At 48.8% G+C, this 5,459-nt stretch overlaps 1 non-coding gene across 1 annotated transcript; it reads right to left on the bottom strand.

Moving 5' to 3' along the window:
• Positions 1 to 4,982: 4,982 nt before the first annotated feature.
• On the bottom strand, positions 4,983 to 5,055 carry TRNAR-UCU. The gene has a single exon. It is a non-coding gene; the product is annotated as a tRNA-Arg (tRNA).
• Between the last annotated feature and the right edge of the window lie 404 nt (positions 5,056 to 5,459).

Genomic DNA, 5,459 nt, shown 5'->3' on the forward strand with positions numbered 1-5,459 from the left:
CTCGGCCTCCCCTGCTCGGTCAGCGGGTCTCGTGGGGGGGGGGGGCTTCTCCGTGCTAAGATCTGGCAGGCGGGATCATCCAGATCCCGGCAAGGACGGCGGCGACCCGTGCACGAGAGATGGAGGTCTTCGATCAGATCTGGGTGAAAACATGCTATTGGCTATTGCCAAGGCCGGCGATGGCGATGTTGTCTGCGTCGTTCCCTTCCTGAAGGCATCGCCGTGGAGATGTTCAAGGCCACTCTCTGCGACCTCCGGGGGAAACCCTAGATCAGTAGATCGGATGACGGCGGCTCTCTAGTGTCGTTTCCCCCCTGGGGGCGTCATTCTTGGAGGAGCACACGGACTCGAGGGACTAGAGGACGGCGACTTTGGTGGAGCGGTGCTTCATCTTACACATTGATGGTGGCGGATCTCGACGGCATGGTGCTGTGGAGACTCGGTGCCTGATGCACGGAGATGGACTCGTGCAGGAGGAGGATGCTGTCTGGCGTCATGGGGGCGTCGATGGCTGAGTGGCCTGACAAGGTAGAAGCCTCAATATGATCTGAAGATGGGCCTGTGGAAGATGGCAGCGACGACACACGAGTGCGTCTGACCGGATTGTGCCCCAGACCCGGTATGTGGCTCGGCTGGGGCTTCCGAATATGTATCGGCTTCCGGCTTTTGATGTTAGGCTTAGGTGAGTGGTTTGGATAGTGGCCCGGCTAGCACCCCTTCATCATTTTGGATAGGAGTAGCGGCATGTGTTGCCAAGACGGTGGATTCAGGCACTTTGTTGTAATACTTTGTAAGGTCCTCGAGAATAATCAATAAAGTTGCCGTATGCATCTCCCAGATGCAGAGGCCGGGGGTCATCCTTCTTTTCTAAAAAAAACATGGAACTGATGTATATCTCTTTGAATGAAATATATTTATCGCCCCCTTCTATTTACTATTAAGAGTGAACCTACGGCTATGAGAGACCCTTTTATACTTTGGCCTGGGATAACTATGAGCCCAGTTGCGAATCGATGGTAGACTTGCTACCAAGACAACTACAAAACTACGAGCTCAGTTGCGGCTCAAGGGTCGATTTGTAGCTGGATGAGATCATCCCAAGTGCAAGGAATTGTCATAGCACTTTCCAGTGATGGAGGTGGTAAGTATGGAGTGTCGAACCCACAAGGATCTAAATGCAAGATCAGTACTCACTCTGGTCCTATCTGCCACTGATACAACCCTATGTACACCGATCGTGCTTAATCTAGAAACAAGAAATAAAACTTTGTTGCAGGCATAAAGAGGTAGCTTTGCAAGATAACGAATAACATAAACATAAAATTTAGGTGATGCCTAAGTAAAGATACAATATAATACAAATAACGAGTGTGGAATAGTGGTGGTATGGTGTGTGGAATTGTCCATAGAAAATCAGCTAAGTTACTGAACCGATCATCATTGCAAGTTTATATGTGTGAGAGGCCTCTGCTATCATGTCATCTCTTACTTGAAATTCTATACAATTATGATTGGAACTATTAGCAAGCATTCACAACTACTAACAAGTTCATTAAGATAAAACCCAACCATAGCATTAAGATATATTGGTGTGAGAGGAGGCTCGCGCTTCTTCTTGCTAGTGCACGCGAGGATAACGTCGATGGCATTGGGAACACGAACGGCTCTGCTCAACATAGGAGGCAGGGGCCGGCTAGGAAAGGAGATAGTGGCGGCATGGGTTAGCAGTGGGAGGGGGACAGGAGGAAAAAAGGGGCAAGACGATTGAAAAATCCCCTCCCCCGCCTCCCCCGTCGCCCCCGCGCGACGACCGAGGGGCTCCAAATCCGGCCCCTCTAGCCCCCTTCCCTCCCTCCCCCGCCTCCCCCGCCGCCGCCCCGGGGCTCGGACGGGCAAAGCCCGACCGGAGCCGGCGGCGGTGTGGCCCTCTCGTTCCCATGGTGGCTAGGGTTGGCGTGGCGCACCCCCACCATCCTGGGCGCGATGCGGGCGCCGGGTGTCGTGGCACAACGGCGCACGAGGTCGTGGTGGGCTCCGGTGTTCTTGTCGGGCTTCGGGCGGCGTGGTTGGTGGCGAGGCGTGCGGTGGTTGCTGCGGCAGCGGGGATGGTCAGCTAGATCTGCGCGGTGGCGGCTGCTCGCGGCGCGGGCCGGGAGCGGTAAGGGCCTACCGGCGGCGCGCGGCGGCTGATGCGCTCGTCGGCGGCATGGTGGCGGTGGTGGTGTTGCGTGCCGGCCGGATTTCGCCTTTTTTCTTGCCGGCGGGGCGGGTTTGGGTCCCCGGCCCGGCGCGGCTGCGGTCCCGGCTGTGGGCGGCAGCGGCGTGGTGGCTTCGCCGTGCCGGCTCCACAGCAGCTCGGTGGGTTGACTGGGGCGGCGGCTGGCTTTCCGGCGTCGGCTTGTCTCTAGGCGGCCCGTTTCGACCTTCCGCCCTCTCCTCGTCGACTGGTGCTACCTTCGTCGAAGGTTCGGCCCTCCCCCGACTTCGGTCCATCGCTCATCTCGCACCCGGCAGCAGGACCGACCTCGTCTCGCGCCCAGCAGCAGGACCATGCTCGTCTCGCGCCCGGCAGCAGGACCATGCTCGTCTCGCGCCCGGCTGCAGGACGGGTCGATGGAGGCCAATTTTGGCCGGCCTCTGGGTCTCGGCGTTGGGGGCAGCCAGGGGTGCGAAAGGCGGTTCCTTTTCGCTCATATCTTTGGTTGGGGTAGCAGTGGGTCTCGAATGAGGTGGTATCCAGGTCTTGGATGCCAGGGCGGCGGCCCTGGTGGTGGCTCCGCGGTGCTCTTGGGCAGAGCCCGTGGTTAGGTGCTGCCTGGTGGCCATGGCCGTGTGGGCGGCGTGGTCAATGGGATGTGGCATCCGGTGATGGTGAGTGTTGGCCGGGGTGAAAACTTGTTCTATCTTGGGACGGACTGGCGGCGGCAAAGCTCGCTCCCTTCTTGAAGGCGCTGTCGCGGCTCTCATTGTCCGTCGTGTTGCTCCAGGGGAAACTCTGATCCTCGGGTCGGACGGTGACGGCGCTCTGGTGTCGTAAGCTTCCTGAAGGCGCCGCTTTGGAGCACACGGTTCGTCATATGCGACTTCTTCTCTTCGCGTTGGCGTGTCCACGGTTGAGGCCTCCGGTTGCTCTTGTAGTACTGGGGGTAGTGTTGTTGCGCTCAGCGTCTATGTATCCATCCTTGGGTGTGTGCGTGTGTTGTGGTGGTGTGTGTTTGTATCTGAGTTGTGGTCGGTCTTTGCTTTATATATAAAGCGGGGCGAAAGCCTTTTTCGATAAAAAGGGGCAATAAAGAAAGTAGGCAAGAGGGGAAGTGGCGCGAGTAGTGTCGCTACTGCCTTTATATGCGGGATAGGCGAAAAACCCTAGTCTACCCCAGACAAATGATGGAATATCCCACCACTATCATATGTGAAAATGTGAGACGACTCATGTTGATTTATAAAATATCTGAGGACTAACATCCTCCCAGCCCGACATTCAAGGGCCGGAATCAATAGAAAAAATAGATTCAATGACCTGAATGCTCTAGTGACCGTGAAGGCTTGGTTTTACTCAACTCTCTAACTATGGGATTGCGGTTGAGATAGATATGATAGGTTTTTCCTATGTGCCAGGTGTCATGTCTAGAGTGTTTAGTACGCTTGCTTAAACTGTCTAGAATTTTTTGTCTTTGTTGTCTCAATTTATATTTTTAGATTAAAATTAATAAAAAGTTACTCTGTACTTAACATAATGATAATGGATAAAAACGTCCGCGTCACATTTTTCTTACACCGACAGGATGCAAGTGGTACACCAAATTTGTTGCGATGAGGTTTGGAGTTGACAGGTTGTTTCTGTTTTGTTGTTTGATTAAAATTATCAAAAAATTACTCATATATTTAACAAACGATCAAGGATAAACACTTCCGCATCCATTTTTTCTTACACCGAGAGCATGGAAGTGCTCCACCAAATCTGTTGTGTCGAGGTTTGGAGCTAAGACTGTTGTGACCGAACAAGGAGTTATGAGACAAAATAATTTTTTAATTTTAGATTAAAGCTATAAAAATTTACTCATATATTTACCAAAATGATCATGGATAAAAGCTTATGCATCCTTTTTTTTCTTACAAGGCGAGAATGCAAGTGGTACACCAAATTTGTTGCGATGAGGTTTATAGCTGACAGATTGTTTTGTTTTATTTTTATATTAAAATTAAAAAACATTACTCATATGTTTAACAAAGGAATCATGGATAAAAGCTTTTGTGTCAAAAAAAATCTTACACCGAAAGGATGCAAGTGGTACACCAAATTTGTTGCGACGAGGTTTGGAGCTTGCATGTTGTTTCTAAGATATTTTTAGATTAAAATTAAGAAAAAAATACTCATATATTTAACAAAACGATCATGGATAAAAGCTTCTGCATCACTTTTTTTTTCTTAGACCATAAGGGATGCGAGTGGTACACCAAAATTATTGCGACACATTTTTTCCAAACAGTCATGGATAAAAGCTTATGCGTCAGATTTTTTTATCTTACACCGAAAGGATGCAATTGGTACACCAAATTTGTTGCGACGAGGTTTGGAGCTGGCATGTTGTTTCTATAATATTTTTTAATTAAAATTAAGAAAATTACTCAAAAATTTAACAAAACAATTATGGATAAAAGCTTCTGCATCGCTTGTTTTGTGTTACACCAAAAGGATGCAAGTGGTACACCAAAATTGTTGCAACGAGATTTGGAGCTGGAATGTTGATTTTGCAATATTTTTAGACTAAAATTAACAAAAAAGAGGTTTGGAGTTGGGAGTGTTGTGGCCGATGAAGGAGTTTACAAGACAAAATAAATTATTTTTGCAGGGTACAGGAGAAAATAAATTAATAACCCGCCAAGAAAGACAAAAGGAATTAATAGATGCAAATAAAAAATTATTAATTCTTTAATATATGTTGTATATTACAAGTCTCCAACATGGGATAAAAATTGTACACGCTCGGTGGGACTCGAACCCACAATCCTTTGATTAGAAGTCAAATGCCTTATCCATTAGGCCACGAGCGCCTTCGAGCATATTTCTGTACCTTACACGAGTAATAATATCATATCTGTGGTCAAAATAGGAAATTATGAATGGCGATTTAAAACAGATCATTTGGAAAAGAAAATAGTTTGGACTTTGGAAAGCAGGACATCCTCGAAGTAGGAACAATTTCAGTACCCTCCGACCCTAAATATTTTCTACTTATTTGGCCTAGTTTACCAAGTAATTGTCTAAAAAAAAGGAAAAAGCTTGTGAACAGCCGGCTGATCCAACACCGTGCGTTAGCCGCCTTGAGCGTGTGACGCGTGTCCCATGCGTGGCCTGCCACTACATCTTTACTGTAATTTTTCTGCAACAACATCCGTGTTGCAAAAGTACCTTTCGCAACAACACCGATACTGCAAAAAAGTGGAGACGTAATTTT

This window comes from Triticum dicoccoides, chromosome 7B (genome assembly GCF_002162155.2).
Source record: "Triticum dicoccoides isolate Atlit2015 ecotype Zavitan chromosome 7B, WEW_v2.0, whole genome shotgun sequence".
Taxonomy (NCBI): Eukaryota; Viridiplantae; Streptophyta; class Magnoliopsida; order Poales; family Poaceae; genus Triticum; species Triticum dicoccoides.